Source organism: Bactrocera oleae, chromosome 2 (assembly GCF_042242935.1).
Source record: "Bactrocera oleae isolate idBacOlea1 chromosome 2, idBacOlea1, whole genome shotgun sequence".
Lineage (NCBI taxonomy): Eukaryota > Metazoa > Arthropoda > Insecta > Diptera > Tephritidae > Bactrocera > Bactrocera oleae.
Window position 1 is genome coordinate 89,424,229 of NC_091536.1, and position 18,793 is coordinate 89,443,021.

Consider the following 18,793-nt stretch of genomic DNA (forward strand, 5'->3'; position numbering starts at 1 on the left):
AAGATCCGTCTATTAGCAATTATTTAAAACTAAGACTTAAGGGGAGAAGTAATTAAAAAAACAAAATATTAATTTTATTTCTTCCGAAAATTTCATAAACAATTTTTTTTACGGAAGAAGGATTTTAGACGGGTCAGTGATGGGTTAAAAAATATTTTAAAAGAACCTCCGTTCTAACTATAGAAATATGGGACTTCATTCAAAAACATTTTTAACTCTTTTTTAACTATCTTGTCTAATTATACAATATTAACTTTTATTTTATTTGTAATTCGAATATCTAAAAATTTTTTTTGTCAGGCTTAAATAATGGTGTTAAACTGTGACAGCGACATAATTGCGATTTACATTCTGGAAGCGAAAACAATAAACGTGAAATCTTTAGCTGTACTACTCTCGAGTTTATGCTGCTTCGGCTTAATGTGTAGCATTACCATAAAAGCTGTAAGGAAAAATAATCATATAAACATATATAATATATACGAGTTACATAGTGTTTCATCTCGGAAATAATCTTTTTGGGATTGGACACACTTGCCAGACGCGACAGCTGCGCATGCCTCACGACATTTATCTCTAGCAGAAAGGGCTTGCCATTGGGTTATTTGGCTTGCAGCTGGAAGCTCGAATTTATTGTGTCTGTATTTGGTGGCAGATATATCTCCATTATCCGTGCCTAAGCCATCTGCAAATTAAATTTGCATCTGCAGTAAAAAAAACGACAGCGCTTTGCTTCTGTCAGCGAAATGTACGCAGCACATTGGCAACACGCGCGGCAGGATGCCTTAAATACGAAATTCGCTACCGCATATTTGCTAATTGCAGCCGGCCGGGGGATTGCTACTTCCATTTCACTAGTTATACTTATACATATTTTACATCTACAAATACTTCTATTTATGCTTAGAGTTAGATTTAAATGTAAACTTATTTATAGATATAACTTACACTTATACTTGGACTTAGGCTTTAACTTAGACTTAAACATAAACTTAAATGTAAACTTAAACTTAAACTAAACTGAAGCTTAAACTTAAACCAACTACTTATATTCGTTTTAAGACACATACTTAAATCCAGACTTAGACGTAAATTTAGACTTAAACTTAAATTTAAACTTAAACAAAAATTTAAACTTAAACTTAAACTTAAACGTAAACTTTAACTTAAACTTAAACTTAAATGTAAATTCAAACTTAAGCGTAAAATTAAACTTAAACTTTTAAGCTTAAACTGAAACTTAGACTTAAACTTAACTTAACCATAACATAGAGGTATAATTTCGTAAACTTACATCAATATTTCTAAAGCTTCACCTTCTCGTTTCTTCCCTATTCTGCTGTATTCATATGTATGTACATCATCCGCATGTCTTAAAGTGAGCAAATGATATTGTATATTTATATAATTAAGGCTATTTGCATCTAAATTGACGTTCAAAAACCTATTTAGCCCACACCAAAATCAATTCTCATCGCGAGTAACATATATTTATACATTACTTACCATTGAAACTGCCTCAAATACAAATTCGATGACTATAATTTTCGCCAAATCAGCATTTTTGCATATTAATTTAAATGGCAATGCTCATAAATGTTAAAAACTATCATTAGAAGCTCTCCAACTCTGCCACAAGCAGCAAAGAAAGTAAGCAAAATATGGCAATGGAGCAAAAGCTTCCACCTTAAACCACACAAACATATTCAATGCTAATATCACTTGAAAGCCAATGAAAAAGTGCATGGCAGTGGCAGCGCAAAGAAAGGATTGGTACAACAAACACAACACTTGCCACAAGACATAGCCGCTTCACTCCGATGTGTTTATGTATATATGTATGTGTGGGTAAGTGTTCACTTACCGGCAGCTTCTTTGCTTTTTCTCCACAAAAGTAAGATCAATGCAAGAGAATGTTGAATTGCTTGTAAATACCATCGGTGACGCCCACTTCGACTTCTCGCCGCCGGCAATAAAGTTATATTATAATATTTCCAACAAACCTCTTAAGCCTTAGATTTTAGTATTTGTAATTATTTGCTGCCACTTCCAAAATTCAATAGTCATTTTTCATGAACTGCAGTGTTTGCTGTTAACAATTTGTTAGCGAAATAGTTGATGTTAGTGAGAAGTGCGACGTTTAACTCTTCTGTTTACTGTGGAGACCACTCCTGGAGGCTTCCTTTCGCTTAAGTGTTTGGTATAAAACAAAATTTAAATATTTTAATAAAATTATTTTACATTTTAAAAGAGCAATATATATTTTATAACGTAAATTCATATTAAATCATTTTATATAGGCACTAGTATCAAAGGGCCCGCTTAAGCCTTTGTTGGCATTATTTGCATAAATTATATCTTGCATATTTTAATGCTGGTTAAGTTATGATGGTGTACTAAAAATCGCTGGTTTGTCAATATTCTTTCAATGTTGCGCTGAGGCATGTTTGTGGCAAATAAAATATAATTATTTATGACTCATAAACAATAAAATAAACCAGAATATTCATAAGCGCTCTCTAGAAAATTTTTTTTTATTAAAGTCAATACAAAATTGTATTAAAACTGGGGGACGTGTAAATAATTTTCCACCATCAGATTAGGAAACGTCGGAGACTCTACAAAATATATACATAAATGGTCAGATTGATGAGCTGAGTTGATTTAGCCATATCCGTCTGTCTGTCGGTCTGTCCGTCCGTCTGTATATATGCGAACTAGTCTTTCAGTTTTTAAGCTATCGATCTGAAATTTTGCACCTGTCCTTTCCTTGCTAAGAAGCTGCTCATTTGTTGGACCGGCCGATATCGGACCACTATAGCATATAGCTGACATGCAACCTGAACAATCGGAATCAAGTACTTGTATGGGAAACTTTTTTATTTGACGTAATATCTTCACGAAATTTGGCATGCGTTCTTTTCTAAGGCAACAATGTATTCTCCGAAGAAATTGTATATATCGGATGACTATAGCATATAGCTGCCATATTAACTGAACGATCGCAGTAAAGTACTTATATGGAAAATTCATTTGACGAGGTATTATCACGAAATTACTCGTAATTCATTGTCTAAGGCAATAATGCAATCACAGAAGAAATTGTTCAGATCAGCTGCTTACAAATTAAACGATCGGAATAAAGTTCTGTGAATAGTATTAGTTAACGTTTTTCTTCTTTTTAAAATAACATTTGTATGAAAGTAAAAAGTAATACAAACAGGGCTCCAAAACTAATTTAAAAATGAAAATTAAAATTATGGCTTTTATTTAACTACAACAAACGCAGTTGTTATTTTCGAGTGTTAGCAATGTCAACCAAATCCACCAACACAATTACAAAGCTTCAAGAAAACAAGTTTAACCTATATAGGTATGCATGTATGAACACATATCTTCTATTAGCCACGCCAACGCCAACTAAATACCCCCACCATGAGAGTCCAGCAGCTATGCTCACTAGAACAACTGTATAAAATTGGCAGAAAGTTGAAAAAATTAGAATTGAAATTTGCATTTTAATGCATGCAACCAGATAAAATTGAGATAACAATAAACCTAGCCACCAGAGCCATAAATTTCAGTCTGAAGTAATTAAAGTTAAACTGAGCGGACGATCTTATAGCGATATGAAAAATTATAAGCGGAGGTGTGAGAATGTTAGTAATTAAGTTTTTGCACTAGCTGAGCAAAGTTTTTAAAGAACAAAAAAAAAAGAAAATCTATTAGTGTAATATACTTATGTTCTACGGAAGGCATTAAATTAGAATGATGACGGAGAAGAAATCGATTAATTGTAGAAACGCAAAGTTGATTTGGTTTTAGTATTGTAAATGACTAGGCTATGTATATAGTGATTTGTTCATTTATAGAGAATTTAAGTTAAAAGGTCGATCATAACAGGAATATCACTTCAACTGCTTTTAGCAGATTCATTGTGGTGCCCAGAACTCCTATAAAATTTATTATAAAGACGTCTATGTCTCCGGGTTCGGTGAAGATAAGATGGCCGAGATGTTTCAACCTTAGTCTTGCAAAAGCTGGACAATGGACTTCCATAAAACTTTGACAGTTTTCTATCGACTGGATTTTTACCCTGACAGCATTAATGCCTTTTGGAAAATATACTATCGAAAAGATCAACTCTAAGAGAGCAAGTAGTTCAGTAGAACTTCTACGTTCTACTCTTGTCCACAAATAACTCGTAGTCGCGCAAAGGCTGGACGTCTACCAGCGCCTGCCAAGCGCACGCGAGGAACATAGAATAGCAAGATGAAAATGGGGATCTAATTCGTTTCCATTCCGATCTAAGCGGAATATAGGTGCCTCCTACAATAGTCCAGTGGCCTAAATCTAAGCTTAAAAGAGAGCACCTTATAGAATACTCTCCTTTCAACCCTCCTTCTTAGCTTCGACCCTTCCTTGAAAAGGTTTACTGTGCCTCTTCTCCAGGTTCGGTATGTGAGCGTAGAAACAGCCACCAGAAGTAGCCTCTGCGACGCGGTAGTAGTTTTCAGGGATGCAATAGAAGGAAGAGAGAATTTCTAAGACCCTGTTTGGACCCCAGCTGGGTATATGACCAACTTCTCTGAACCTCAGAGCCATCTCATTGCCTCACTACACCTACTCGTGAAGTGTAGCCCTTTCAAGCGCCCTCCCCCAGACGAATGCAATTACATTGTGCCAACACCCGTTAGGGCCACCACAAGAGTAGGCACTAAGAGTTTTGACAATACTTCGCATGCTTAGTAAAAGTTATAGAATAAGGAGAAAATTGAATATTATATATTTTTGGTGTCTAAAATAAAGCTTGCTTTTCTTATTTGACTTTTTTGAAATTAACTTAATTATCTCGACATTCGGTTGATATCATTCTTAAATAAATACAAAATTACATATCATTATTGAACTTAACTTATCTTATTATATCATAACGTAACGTAACATAACTTAACTTAACATAGCGTAATAGAGCATACCTTAACTTAGCAAACCATGACGTAATATATACGTTACACAACATACTAAAATTAAATTAAACTAAGTGGAGCAAAATACCCACACAATGAACGGTTCTTTAGAACCTTACCAGCGATTGGTAGAAATATCATAAACATATGTATTTAATTTTCGCACTTGTTGACGAATTGCATATCTTAATATTAGGCTTTTAATCGGTTTCTCATATGACTCCTCCTATCCGATGGCTAACTGCATTTTCCAGTTACAAACTATCAACAACTATCGACTTAGTAGTTTAGTTTTTAATTGACACATGTTGATAAGTATTTGCGTGCAAACTGTATGCCATATCAAGATTAAAGCTGCTTAACTCTTACGAGTATACGTATGCGCACAGGCCATAACAGTAAGGCTGCTAAATATTTTTATCTGATGTCCATTGATTAGATAAGAACTTGACACTGATCAAGAGCCAGTAAAATAACTTGCAAAATAATTCACTTAATTGTACATAACTGCTTATTAATTAAGTTGTTGCTTAATTTTTTGTTTTCTAAAAAATACTCTTTGAAAATTTTTTCAATCCCATTTAAGCCGAAAAGGAAATATTAGTGTGGTTTCAAGATATATCTTACATTAGTTAATTGATCTTATAAAATATTTTTGCTTTTTTTATGTTTAAGCAAAGTACTAAGCTAAGCAGTTCTCTTAACAGATCATAAGTTACTTTAGGGATAACAGCGTAATTTTTTTGGAGAGTTCATATCGATAAAAAAGTTTGCGACCTCGATGTTGGATTAAGATATAATTTTAGGTGTAGTCGCTTAAATGTTAAGTCTGTTCGACTTTTAAATTCTTACATGATCTGAGTTCAGACCGGCGTAAGCCAGGTTGGTTTCTATCTTTAAATTTTTATAATGCCTTAGTACGAAAGGACCAGGCATTAAAATAATAATATTTTATTTATAGAATGTGATTAATTACTATTTTGGCAGATTAGTGCAATAAATTTAGAATTTATTTATGTAATTTATTATTACAAATAGTACTTGTTTTTTATGGAATTTATTTTATCGGTTATTGGAGGTTTAATTTTAGTAATTTGCGTTTTAGTGAGAGTAGCTTTTTTAACTCTTTTGGAACGTAAGGTTTTAGGTTATATTCAGATTCGTAAAGGTCCTAATAAGGTTGGTTTAATAGGTATTCCTCAACCTTTTTGTGATGCAATTAAGTTATTTACTAAGGAACAAACTTACCCCCTTTTATCAAATTATATTTCTTATTATTTTTCTCCTATTTTTTCTTTATTTTTGTCTTTAGTTGCTTGGTTGTGTATTCCTTTATTTGTTAAATTATTTTCTTTTAATTTAGGGTTGTTATTTTTTTTGTGTTGTGCTAGATTGGGGGTTTATACTGTTATGGTTGCTGGTTGATCATCTAATTCTAATTATGCTTTATTAGGGGGACTACGTGCTGTTGCACAAACAATTTCTTATGAAGTTAGAATAGCGTTGGTGTTGTTATCTTTTGTTTTTTTAATTGGTAGATATAATATTTTAGATTTTTTTTATTATCAAAAATTTGTTTGGTTTTTGGTAATTTTGTTTCCTATAAGATTAGTGTGGTTTTGTATTTGTTTGGCTGAAACTAATCGAACTCCTTTTGATTTTGCTGAGGGTGAATCGGAATTGGTTTCTGGGTTTAATATTGAATACAGAAGAGGGGGGTTTGCTTTAATTTTTATAGCTGAATATGCTAGAATTTTATTTATAAGTATATTATTTTGTGTTATTTTTTTGGGGTGTGATTTGTTTAGTGTTATATTTTATTTAAAGTTGACTTTTATTTCATTTATGTTTATTTGGGTTCGAGGTACTTTACCTCGGTTTCGTTATGATAAATTGATATATTTAGCTTGAAAGAGTTTTTTACCTTTTTCATTAAATTTTTTGTTATTTGTAATTGGGTTTAAATTATTGTTGATTTATTATATATGGTTAATTTTATTTAGTAAAGTCAATAGAAAGGTTAATTTCTATCTTGTGTTTTCAAAACACATGCTTGTTCAAGCTCATTGACTAATTAATTAAATTATCTCATCATTTATTAATTAATGGGTTAATAATATAATATAAAAAATAAATGATAGTTAGGATTTGTCCTACTAGAACGTAAGGTTCTTCTACTGGTCGTGCTCCAATTCATGTTAATAAAATTACTGTAACCACTATAGTTCAAAATAAAATTTTATTGATTGGGTAAAATTGAATTCCCCGGAATTTTCTTATGTGGTAAAATGGAAGAATAGCTAGAATAGCAATTGATAATACTAGAGCAATAACTCCTCCTAGTTTATTAGGGATTGACCGAAGAATGGCGTAGGCGAAAAGGAAATATCATTCTGGCTGAATATGAACTGGGGTAACTAAAGGATTAGCTGGGATAAAGTTGTCTGGGTCTCCTAATAAATATGGGTTAATTAATGTTAAGAGTAGTAGGGCTGCTACTATAATTACAAATCCAACAATATCTTTGTATGAAAAGTAGGGGTGGAAAGGGATTTTGTCAATATTGGAATTTAATCCGATGGGATTATTTGAACCGGTTTGATGGAGAAATAAAAGATGAATTAATGTTATTGCTAGTACAATAAATGGTAAGATGAAGTGAAATGTGAAAAATCGGGTTAGAGTAGCATTGTCTACTGCGAATCCTCCTCATACTCATTGTACTAAATCAATTCCTAGGTATGGGATAGCGGATAATAAATTAGTAATAACTGTTGCTCCTCAGAAAGATATTTGTCCTCAAGGTAGGACATATCCTATGAAAGCTGTTGCTATAACTAAAAATAAGATTAGGACTCCCACTAATCATGTAGGAGTAAATAAATATGAGCCGTAGTAAATTCCACGTCCTACATGTAAGTAAATACAAATAAAAAAAAATGAAGCACCGTTAGCGTGAATAGTTCGTAGTAATCAACCATAGTTTACGTCACGACAAATGTGATTTACTCTATTGAACGCTAAGTTGATATCTGCAGTGTAATGTATAGCTAGGAATAATCCTGTTAAAATTTGAATAGTTAAACATAATCCTAATAATGATCCGAAGTTTCATCAGGCTGAAATATTAATTGGTGCTGGAAGATCTACTAGAGCATTATTTGCAATTTTAAATAGGGGATGTTGGGTTCGTAAAGGTTTGTTCATTAGTTTATAGGCCGGAGAGGTCCGTAGAATAATTTAGTAATTTTTACTACTGCAATTAGTGTAATTAATAAATAATTTATTAATAAAATTGTTATTAGGTTTGTTGGGAAGTTATATAATTTATGTAGATTTAATGAATTTTCATGTGTAAATAAGTTAGGATTAAAGTAGGTATTTATTTCTAAGTTTTGAATAAAAGGAAGTGTAGATAGTTTATCAATAAATAGAGAAATAAATGTAAGACTTGTTATAATAGTAATACAAAGAGTTGTTAATTTTATGGATAAAGAAAATATTTCATTTGAAGCTAATGAAGTTACATAGATGAATAATACTAATATTCCTCCTAGAAAAATTAAAAATAAAATATAAGAGAATCAGAATCTTTTTGCTATTAGTCCTGTTAATAAACAAATTTGTAGTGTTTGAATTAAAAGTATTAATCCTATAGCTAATGGGTGGTTTATTTGAATGAAAATAAATCTTGAAATTAATGTGGAAGAATATAATAAGAATTGTATGATTTCAAGAGGTAGTTTAATTAAAATATTAATTTTGGGGATTAATGATAAAGTTATTTCTTTTCTCTTGAAGTTTTAAAAGATTAAATCTTATTTTTGGTTTACAAGACCAATGTTTTTATTAAACTATTAAAACTAATGTTAATAAGATTATATTGAGGGTTACCTTGTTTTTTATTTTTAATAGGTATTTTTGTTTTTGTTTCTAATCGAAAACATTTATTATCAATGCTTTTGAGATTGGAATATATTGTGTTGAATTTATTTTTTCTTTTGTTTATCTATTTGAATTTGATAGATTATAGAAGATTTTTTAGTATAATATTATTAACTTTTAGAGTTTGTGAAGGTGCTTTGGGGCTTTCTATTTTGGTTTCTATAATTCGTACACATGGAAATGATTATTTTCAATCGTTTAATGTTTTGCAATGTTAAAATTAATTTTTATAATAATTTTTATTAGTCCTATTTGTTTTATAAATGGTTTATTTTGAATGGTTCAAAATTTATTATTTATTGTAACTTTTATTTTTATTGTTTTAAATTATTGTACAAATTATTTTGTGAATATTTCTTATTTTTTAGGGTTTGATGTGATTTCTTATGGATTGATTTTGTTAAGATTTTGGATTTGTACTCTTATACTTACAGCTAGTGAGTCTGTTTATAAGTATGATAGTTATAAAAATTTATTTTTATTTAATATTTTAATTTTGTTAATTTTTTTAGTTTTGACTTTTAGAAGAATGAGCTTGTTTATGTTTTATTTATTTTTTGAAAGAAGATTAATTCCTACTTTATTTTTAATTTTAGGATGAGGGTATCAACCTGAACGTCTTCAGGCGGGGGTGTATTTATTGTTTTATACTTTATTAGTTTCTTTACCCATATTAGTCGGGATTTTTTATTTGTATAACAGTTTAAATACAATGGATTTTTATTTATTAAGTAATTATATGTTTAATTATGATTTACTTTATTTGTCTTTAATTTTAGCTTTTTTAGTTAAGATACCAATGTTTTTGGTTCATTTGTGGTTACCTAAAGCTCATGTTGAAGCCCCGGTTTCTGGATCAATAATTTTAGCTGGAATTATGTTAAAATTGGGGGGCTATGGGTTGTTACGAGTTTTTTCTTTTTTACAAGTAAGAGGAATTAAGTATAATTATTTATGAGTAAGAATTAGATTAGTTGGGGGGGTTTTAATTAGATTAGTTTGTTTACGTCAAACTGATTTAAAGGCTTTAATTGCTTATTCTTCTGTAGCTCATATGGGGATTGTTTTAGGTGGTTTGATAACTTTAACTTACTGAGGACTTTGTGGTTCTTATACTTTGATAATTGCTCATGGATTGTGTTCGTCAGGATTATTTTGTTTGGCGAATATTACTTATGAACGGTTAGGGAGTCGTAGCTTATTGATTAATAAGGGTTTATTGAATTTTATACCTTCAATGACTTTGTGGTGGTTTTTGTTAAGAGCTTGTAATATAGCTGCTCCACCTTCTTTGAATTTATTGGGGGAAATTTCTTTATTAAATAGAATTATTAGTTGGTCTTCAATTACTATAATTTCTTTATCTTTGTTGTCTTTTTTTAGAGCTGCTTATACTTTGTATTTGTATGCCTATAGTCAACATGGTAGGGGGTTTTCAGGTATTTATTCATTTAGAGGGGGTAAGATTCGTGAATACCTTTTATAATTCCTTCATTGATTTCCTTTAAATTTGTTGATTTTAAAAAGAGATATTTGTTTATTTTGGCTTTAAATTTAAATAGTTTATTTAAAATATTGATTTGTGGTGTCAATGATATGAGTTAATCATTTTAGATCGTGAAGTATTTATCAATTTGTAGAATTAGATTTTTAATTTTAATTATAGTTAGAATTAATTTTTTTTTATTAAGACTTTTTTTTTTATTAAATGATTATTCTGTATTTTTGGAATGAGAAGTTGTTAGTTTAAATTCTGTGAGAATTGCTATAACTTTTTTATTCGATTGAATGAGATTATTGTTTATATCTTTTGTTTTATTAATTGCTTCGTTGGTAATTTATTATAGAAAGGAATATATGAGAGAGGACAAAAATATTAATCGATTTATTATATTAGTGCTTATGTTTGTATTATCAATAATGTTGTTAATTATTAGTCCTAATATAATTAGAATTTTATTAGGATGAGATGGGTTGGGATTAGTTTCTTATTGTTTGGTAATTTATTTTCAAAATGTTAAGTCATATAATGCTGGGATATTAACAGCACTATCTAATCGAATTGGAGATGTAGCTTTTTTATTAGCAATTGCTTGAATATTAAATTATGGGAGATGAAATTATATTTTTTATTTAGAAACTATAAAATATAGAATGGAGATAGAAATTATTGGGGGGTTAATTATATTAGCAGCTATAACTAAGAGAGCTCAAATTCCTTTTTCATCTTGATTGCCAGCTGCTATGGCTGCTCCTACTCCAGTTTCTGCTTTAGTTCATTCTTCAACTTTAGTAACTGCTGGTGTTTATTTATTAATTCGTTTTAATGTTTTATTAAGAGGTAGATGATTGGGAGATTTATTGTTATTATTATCTGGATTAACTATATTTATAGCTGGGTTAGGAGCTAATTTTGAATTTGATTTAAAGAAGATTATTGCATTATCTACTCTTAGACAGTTGGGATTAATAATAAGAATTTTATCTATAGGATTTTATAAACTTGCTTTTTTTCATTTATTAACTCATGCTTTATTTAAGGCTTTGTTGTTTATGTGTGCTGGGGCTATTATTCATAATATAAATAATTCACAGGATATTCGGTTAATAGGAGGGCTAAGTGTTTATATGCCTTTGAGTTCAGGATGTTTTAATGTAGCTAATTTGGCTTTATGTGGCATACCTTTTTTAGCTGGGTTTTATTCTAAGGATATGATTTTAGAAATTGTTTCTTTAAGAAATATTAATATATTTTCTTTTTTTTTATATTTTTTTTCTACTGGGTTAACAGTTTGTTATTCTTTCCGGTTAGTATATTATTCTATAACTGGGGAGCTGAATTGTGGTTCTTTAAATATGCTTAGTGATGAGGGTTGAATTATGTTACGTGGCATAAGTGGGCTATTAATTATGAGAATTATTGGGGGTAGAATGTTGAATTGACTAATTTTTTCAACTCCTTATATAATTTGTTTACCTAGTTATTTGAAGTTATTAACTTTGTTTGTTTGTGTTATAGGAGGGGTATTTGGGTATTTAATTTCAGATGTTTCTTTATTTTATTTTAATAAGTCTTTACATAATTATTTGGTAAGTTATTTTTTTGGTTCGATGTGATTTATGCCTTATATTTCTACTTATGGGATTATTAATTATTCTTTGATTTTAGGGGGAAGAGTTTGTAAATCATTTGATCAAGGTTGATCGGAATTTTTAGGGGGTCAGAATTTATATAATAATTTAGTTAGTTATTCTCGGCATGTATTTGTTATACATAATAATAGTTTGAAGATTTATTTATTATTATTTGTTTTGTGAATTATTATTTTATTTTTTTTTTTGATATTTTAATTCAAGTAGCTTAAAATAGAGCATAACACTGAAGATGTTAGGGTAATTGTCTAATTCTTGGATATAGTGTATTTATTTTAGTAATTTATAAAAATAAGTAATTTTGTTTTTACAATGAAAATGTAATGTTTTTTTTAAACTATATAAATAGAAGTATAAATGGAGTTTAACCATTAAAAGATAAAAGTTAGCGGCTTTTTCTTGAACCTCATACTTCCTTAATTGGAGAATAATCTCAGTTCTATCATTAACAGTGATAAGCCTCTGTTTGGCTTCAATTAATATTTAATTATTAGAGGTATATATAGAATAGGGGTATTAAATACCTAAGATTAGGTCGAAACTAATTGCAATAAATCGCTTCATATTCTTGGTTTAAGGTAGATTGAATATTTCAATACTTTTTGAATGCAAATCAACTGTTATAATTAACTACAACCCTAGTTTGATCAATTTAGTATACCTTGGTTTCATTCGTGATATAGGCCGATAATTAGAATAATGATAAATACAACTCTTGTTGTTGTTCATACGATTATATTTGAAGTGGAGATAATTAAAATTATGGGTAAAATAAGAGCAATTTCTACATCAAAAATTAAGAAAATGATAGTGATTAGAAAGAATCGAAGTGAAAAAGGTAATCGAGAGGATGATTTTGGGTCGAATCCACATTCAAATGGAGAACATTTTTCACGATCTGTAAGAGTTTTTTTTGATAAAATAGATGCTAATATTATTACTACTCTTGCGATAATAATTAAAATTGATGTTATAATAGCAATTGAAAAGATTATCTATACTACTAATTAGTAGGCCTTATGATTGGAAGTCAAATATACTTATATACTATATAGATAATTATAAATTAGCCTCCTCATCAGTAAATTGAGATATATAGGAATAGTCAAACAATATCAACAAAATGTCAGTATCATGCAGCTGCTTCGAATCCAAAATGGTGTGTTTTTGAAAAATGATTATTTAAATGGCGGATTAGGCATACAAGTAGGAATGAAGTTCCGATTAATACGTGAATTCCGTGGAATCCTGTTGCTATGAAAAAGGTAGACCCATAAACTGAGTCTGCAATAGTAAATGGGGCTTCAATGTATTCGTACGCTTGTAAAATAGTAAAATAAATTCCTAATAGTACTGTAAAAAATAATCCTTGTGTAGCTTGTGAATGATTACCTTCTATTAGTCTGTGGTGAGCTCAAGTCACTGTGACTCCTGAAGATAAAAGGATTGCTGTATTTAGTAAAGGGATTTGGAATGGATTAAATGGTTGAATTCCTGCTGGAGGCCATATAGCTCCTAATTCGATAGCTGGAGATAGTCTTCTATGAAAAAAAGCTCAGAAAAAAGATACAAAGAACAATACTTCTGATAAAATGAATAGGATTATTCCTCATCGAAGTCCTAAGGTTACGGGTAGAGTGTGTAGGCCTTGAAAGGTTCCTTCTCGAGAGACATCTCGTCATCATTGGTATACTGTTAAAATGGTAATCATATTGCCTAATACAAAGAGTGAAATGTCATATTGATGGAATCATTTTACTAATCCTGATACGGATGTTATAGCTCCAATTGCTCCTGTTAAAGGTCAGGGGCTGTAATCTACTAAATGGAATGGGTGATTTGAGTGTGTTGACATTAATTTACTTCGCTAGAGTATAGTGTTCTTAATACTGCAAATACATATGATTGAATAATAGCAACAGCTGATTCTAGTACTAGAAGAGCAATTTGACCTATTAATAAAAATGATATAATTATGTAGGAAAGTGAAGGCCCAGTGTTACCTAATAGAGTAAGGAGTAGGTGTCCTGCAATTATGTTGGCTGCTAATCGAACAGCTAAGGTTCCAGGGCGGATAATGTTACTAATAGTTTCAATACAGACTATAAATGGTATAAGTACTGCTGGAGTTCCTTGGGGTACTAAGTGTGCAAATATATGTTGGGTATGGTTAATTCATCCATATAATATAAAACATAGTCATAGGGGTAGAGCTAGTGTAAGAGTTAATGTAAGATGACTTGTTCTAGTAAAAATGTAAGGGAATAATCCTATAAAATTATTAAATAAAATTAGTGAAAATAGAGAGACAAAAATGAAAGTTGAACCTGAATGTCCTGAGGGGCCTAAAAGAGTTTTGAATTCTTTATGTAAGGTTAGTAGAATTGAGTTTCAGAAGATATGTCATCGGGAGGGTATTAATCAATAGGCGGAAGGGATTAATGTTAATCCTAAAAATGTTCTTATTCAATTTATAGAAAGATTGAAGATGCTTGAGGATGGGTCGAATACGGAGAATAGATTAGTTATCATTTTCAATTTAAAGAAGTTGTTGAATACTTATTTGAAATTTGTGATTTAGGTGTTTGGGGGATTACGGAGTAATAATTTATTATGCTAAATAAAATAAAGGTAATTGAAAAGACAATAAATAAGCTTAATCAACCTATAGGGGCTATTTGTGGGATTAAAAAATATTAAATAATTTAATAATTTTAGTTTGACATACTAATGTTATTTTTTAACTAATTTTTTCATTAGAAGTAAGCGCTAATTTACTATTAGGTGGTTTAAGAGACCAATACTTGCTTTCAGTCATCTAATGAAAGTTATGAGTTAGCTCTATTAGTTACTCATTTAATGAAATGATTAACAGGGAGTCTTTCGTTACACTCGTACAAGTCTTTTATACTTTAACTTAAACGTAAACTTAAACTTAAACTTGAACTTTAACTTAGACTTAAACTTTATAAAGAAGTTAGACAGAGCGAGTATCTAACTGTTTAATTTAATCGACAAATTAAATATTCTTTCTCATTAATTTTTACGGACAGATGGGCATAACATAATTTAATTATTACCATATTATTATAACCTCTGCCTCAAGGCAAAGAAAAAGATACTTCGAAATATTCAATTGTCAATTATGTAACGGGAAGGTAAACCCAACTAATTAATAACCAAATTTTCTTAATCAATGAAGTTTTATCTCAATTCACATTCTAGGGAAAATTTTTTCAAAATGATTTAAAATCAATCTTGATTGAAAATTTCCTTAAGGAATGCGAATGAGGATTAAGCCCTTAAGATTCAATTTTTCTTTATTTCGTTGAAAATTGGTATGTGATTGTTTTCTCACAGCTTTACAAATAATTCCCTCGGCTTAGGTAATCTTAAGTTGCTTGAACTCCATGTCACTTAAGCACATGTGTACAAGTATATCTGTTATTTATAAAAAAAACCAGCTTAATAGTTTTGGTGAAGCGTGTTTGTTGCATGCCGCCGACAAAATGCACAGGCCCACCTACTTGGCTTAGCGCTTTTTGCGATAACGGAAAATTGTTTTTTCCTTTTCCATTAACTGTTTTTTTGTGGTGCATCCACATGAAATTAAGAAAAATAGTGAGCGATGATGAGCAGGCGTTGGAACCGCTAATGGCGCTGGCGCTGGCATTGTCCAACATGATAATAGCCAGGAAGTGGCGCGTTAAACGCCATCCGTCTGCCTGCTGCCAGGTGATGTAATTGAAGATGAAAAACAAGAGAGAAGGAAACATCGACTGCGATGACTGCTTTTGGGGGGGGATTCCGCATATGCAATGAGTATTAATCAGCTGCCACAGGTGGTCGGCGCAGTGAAAGTAAATACTCTTTTGATTACTTTGATTTCAGTTTTACTTTTTGTAGGTAACATAATGTTGTATAACTGAGCTTCGTTTGTTTATTTGTATAATAACTGTAAAATTGCTTATTGATGCGAAGTGTAGGTGCGTTGACATTAACAGCACTCAGGTAAGAGTTTTGCAAAATGCAGTTTTGTGTAAAAATTCAAAATAAATAACTGTGATGTGTCTACTTTCTTTTTTTAATAAACAAATAGACTATGATTGTCGTAATGCAAGAGCTTGTTGATAATTAAAAAATTGTGTAAACTAGTGGGATACCGTCTTCATCCTACGACATTACAGCCACGCCGGCGTGTGGAAAATTTCAGAGCGATATCTCATAAACTGAGGGACTTGTTCGCAGTGCATTTATATAAATATGTTAGTTCGTATGATCTCATACGTTTATTTCTGGATGTTAAAAACTTCGTGACAAACTTAATGTTCCCTGTTTAGGGCGTAAAAATTCACCATAAAGTTGGTTTTGAATATAGTTGATAGCGTTTGTAGCCGCAAAGGCAGAATCTACAAGTGCCTTACGAAAGCTATAGGAAATATAATTCTTAAAAAATAAAAATAAAAAAACTTCCAAAAAGACATAATAATTCGAAATAAAATAGTGTCTGCTTACTACAATGTAAATACCTTCCACCTGTAATAAACACATCGCGTCACAGTCAAATTCTGCCCCAAAGCAAATTCAAGGTGAACCCCAGTCAAGTTCAACTCAATACTACTGTCGGGTGTGTTGGTTGTGCCGCCAATTGTCAAAAGCAAACGAACTTGAGGCGAGACACAACTCAAAGTCAATTTGACTACAATTCACCGCAACTGATTGCCTTTGAAGCGGTAAAGCAGCCAGTGATCCTTACAAACACACACATTCAAGCATGTAGTTTCTATTTTCTGTATATGCAGTTAATGTATGTGTATGCACATAAATCATGCCAGCCTTGCACCTGTATGTGTGTGTTTTCGTATGTTGCGCGGCTTGCAAAAGAAATCAAAATCGCCACAGAATCTTATAGGGTTCTTTGCTATTGAGTTGTTGGTTGTAAAAAGGAAATTGTTGTTGTCAAAAAGATGAATGCTTTACATAAAGTGCATATCAGCCGGCAATTTATAATGCAGCTTGTAATTCATTACGCCAATTGACAGGCAATAATAAGCGGACATCCAAGTCAGCGAGGAACAGCGCGGAGCAACGGCGATGTGGTTAGAAAGTAAAAAGACGTCATTCAAGCTCAGCTCCGGTGCAACTTTATTATTGGATACAAAAAAAATTATATTTGGTGTGATGTTATAATGAAACTCGATCAAAAAGTATTAGCGATGTAGATTTGAACCTATGAACCGTATAGCCGAATAATAAAAAAATAAAAAGAGTTCCATATATATTATATAAAATAAAATACATAAATACCAAATATAATCGATTCTTTCTGCTTGGAATATTGAATAAAGTAATTCATAAACTAAACCACCCAAACTGTCGACCACTACAAAACAAAGTTTTGAAAGCGAAGCGTTCGATCTATCGTACCAAATTTTTTCGTTTTTGCGTCGCATTTCGCATTTGTTGCTATTGCTTCTTCTGTATATGCGTGCTTAATCTACCCATTATCAAACATCAGCAACAACTGATTAATTTTTCTAATATCTGAGTGCGTCAACCCCAATTTTGAATTATATACCTCTCATCAGCATCTGCAAGGTCACCGATAGCATGTGTGAAAACAACGAGCTACTCTTTATAATACAATATATAAAACAGTACAGACATCCCTGATATATCATAATCTTTGGAGCCGAAGAATTTCTAGACACTCTCCGACATTTGAAAATCCATATGAAAAACCAAAAACTCCAGCATTCAAAATATGGGCCGGCAGTAGCTAAAGAAATAACACTTTTAATTGATCACTAAGCAGATTTTTAAGCAACATACTTAGTATTTGGTAAAATAAATATTGGAAACCTTAAAAAATTAAATTTTAAGATTTCAATATTACAAACTTTTTACATCCCTCTTTGCTGAGTTAAAATATATGGTATACACGTAAAGAAAATTAATAAAATTTCCCTCAACAATACTACGTGCAACAAAGGCATGTTGCAATCTCATAACAAAACAACACTAGCTATCAAATAGTAAATCCCTACCGACCTCATTGCGAACTCACTACCCACTAAGGTATTTTGTTACAAATTTACTGACATCGAAACAGATACTGTGGCATTAGACGCCAGTAGCCAAAAAGGCAACGGTGCAGCCGCATATTAGCCGTGGCATCAGACACTTGCTAGTGCACCAAGCGGCAGCATATTAAAAGAAAAATAATAATAATAATTTAAAGTTAAAAAGCACAAATAGAAAATGTTACAATTATCCTTTTTTGGCCAGCGACGCCGACTTGCGGGAGTGAAGCGCTTGTGCTGATAATGACGCCCGAAACGGCGAAGCGCCAGCGGCGAATAATATTAATTTTTATATGCTTTTTATGTACCTATATACGTACCATGAATATATATGTATAAATATGTGTATGTAGCTCCTTTGGAAGTGGTGTCTATCAGCACCGGCGCAACGACTACTCAGGCGCGTACCTCCCACCAACAGCTCGAAATCTCCCATAAATACCTTGCAGATAAATTATTTCCAATTATAACAAAAACAGCGTTGCCCGCCTGCTCGAATGGCCGACAAACGGACAGACACACTCAAAGCTTTTGATATCTGTATGTGTGCAACAGTTTAATTCATATCTTTAAGTTAGTTGCTTAAATTTAGTTGAATGCGATTTGATTGCAAATTTTCGGCTACAGAAGTGTGCCGACTTT

At 31.2% G+C, this 18,793-nt stretch overlaps 1 pseudogene; it reads right to left on the minus strand.

Moving 5' to 3' along the window:
• Positions 1–7,041: 7,041 nt before the first annotated feature.
• LOC138855850 (NADH-ubiquinone oxidoreductase chain 6-like) lies at positions 7,042–8,773 on the minus strand (annotated as a pseudogene).
• Between the last annotated feature and the right edge of the window lie 10,020 nt (positions 8,774–18,793).